Here is a 2500-nt window from a genome sequence, read left to right as displayed (position 1 = left end):
TATCGGGCCTATTAAGATCCGCATACTAAACAGCACGTGCAATCTGTAAAATAGCATGTACTGTTATCGGGCCTATTAAGATCCGCATACTAAACAGCACGTGCAATCTGTAAAATAGCATGTACTGTTATCGGGCCTATTAAGATCCGCATACTAAACAGCACGTGCGATCTGTAAAATAGCGTGTACTATTATCGGGCCTATTAAGATCCGCATACTAAACAGCACGTGCAATCTGTAAAATAGCGTGTATTATTATCGGGCCTATTAAGATCCGCATACTAAACAGCATATGCAATCTGTAAAATAGCGTGTACTATTATCGGGCCTATTAAGATCCGCATACTAAACAGCACGTGCAATCCATAAAATAGCGTGTACTATTATCAGGCCTATTAAGATCCGCATACTAAACAGCACGTGCAATCTGTAAAATAGCGTGTACTATTATCAGGCCTATTAAGATCCGCATACTAAACAACACGTGCAATCCGTGAAATAGCGTGTACTATTAACGGGCCTATTAAGATCCGCATACTAAACAGCATGTGCAATCTGTAAAATAGCGTGTACTATTATAGGGCCTATTAAGATCCACATACTAAACAGCACGTGCAATCTGTAAAATAGCATGTACTATTATCGGGCCTATTAAGATCCGCATACTAAACAGCACGTGCAATCTGTAAAATAGCATGTACTATTATTGGGCCTTTTAAAATCCGCATACTAAACAGCACGTGCAATCTGTAAAATAGCGTGTACTATTATTAGGCCTATTAAGATCCGCATACTAAACAGCACGTGCAATCCGTAAAATAGCGTGTACTATTATCGGGCCTATTAAGATCCGCATACCAAACAGCACGTGCAATCCGTAAAATAGCGTGTACTATTATCGGGCCTATTAAGATCCACATACTAAACAGCACGTGCGATCCGTAAAATAGCGTGTACTATTATCGGGCCTATTAAGATCCACATACTAAACAGCACGTGCGATCTGTAAAATAGCGTGTACTATTATCGGGCCTATTAAGATCCGCATACTAAACAGCACGTGCCATCTGTAAAATAGCATGTACTATTATTGGGCCTTTTAAAATCCACATACTAAACAGCACGTGCAATCTGTAAAATAGCGTGTACTATTATTGGGCCTATTAAGATCCGCATACTAAACAGCACGTGCCATCTGTAAAATAGCGTGTACTATTATCGGGCCTATTAAGATCCGCATACTAAACAGCACGTGCCATCTGTAAAATAGCGTGTACTATTATCGGGCCTATTAAGATCCGCATACTAAACAGCACGTGCGATCCGTAAAATAGCGTGTACTATTATCGGGCCTATTAAGATCCACATACTAAACAGCACGTGCTATCTGTAAAATAGCGTGTACTATTATTAGGCCTATTAAGATCCGCATACTAAACAGCACGTGCAATCTGTAAAATAGCATGTACTGTTATCGGGCCTATTAAGATCCGCATACTAAACAGCACGTGCAATCTGTAAAATAGCGTGTACTGTTATCGGGCCTATTAAGATCCGCATACTAAACAGCACGTGCAATCTGTAAAATAGCATGTACTGTTATCGGGCCTATTAAGATCCGCATGCTAAACAGCACGTGCAATCTGTAAAATAGCATGTACTGTTATCGGGCCTATTAAGATCCGCATACTAAACAGCACGTGCGATCCGTAAAATAGCGTGTACTATTATCGGGCCTATTAAGATCCGCATACTAAACAGCACGTGCGATCTGTAAAATAGCGTGTATTATTATCGGGCCTATTAAGATCCGCATACTAAACAGCACGTGCAATCTGTAAAATAGCGTGTACTATTATCGGGCCTATTAAGATCCGCATACTAAACAGCACGTGCAATCCGTAAAATAGCGTGTACTATTATCGGGCCTATTAAGATCCGCATACTAAACAGCACGTGCAATCCGTAAAATAGCGTGTACTATTATCGGGCCTATTAAGATCCGCATACTAAACAGCACGTGCAATCTGTAAAATAGCGTGTACTATTATCGGGCCTATTAAGATCCGCATACTTAACAGCACGTGCAATCTGTAAAATAGCGTGTACTATTATCGGGCCTTTTAAGATCCACATACTAAACAGCACGTGCAATCTGTAAAATAGCGTGTACTATTATCGGGCCTATTAAGATCCGCATACTAAACAGCACGTGCAATCTGTAAAATAGCGTGTACTATAATCGGGCCTATTAAGATCCGCATACTAAACAGCACGTGCAATCTGTAAAATAGCGTGTATTATTATCGGGCCTATTAAGATCCCCATACTAAACAGCACGTGCGATCTGTAAAATAGCGTGTACTGTTATCGGGCCTATTAAGATCCCCATACTAAACAGCACGTGCGATCTGTAAAATAGCGTGTACTATTATAGGGCCTATTAAGATCCGCATACTAAACAGCACGTGCAATCTGTAAAATAGCATGTATTATTATC

The 2500-nt window shown here is 40.3% G+C and overlaps 1 protein-coding gene across 1 annotated transcript in view; it reads left to right on the top strand.

Annotated features, from left to right (window-relative positions):
- The window catches only part of LOC133640786 (nesprin-2-like), a 94843-nt gene that overhangs the window by 63916 nt on the left and 28427 nt on the right, over positions 1 to 2500 (top strand). The gene's annotated exons all lie outside the window — the stretch shown is intronic.

This window comes from Entelurus aequoreus, linkage group LG23 (assembly GCF_033978785.1).
Source record: "Entelurus aequoreus isolate RoL-2023_Sb linkage group LG23, RoL_Eaeq_v1.1, whole genome shotgun sequence".
NCBI classification, from domain to species: domain Eukaryota; kingdom Metazoa; phylum Chordata; class Actinopteri; order Syngnathiformes; family Syngnathidae; genus Entelurus; species Entelurus aequoreus.
Note: the sequence above shows the minus strand (reverse complement) of the source record. Positions and strands in the feature narration are given on the sequence as shown.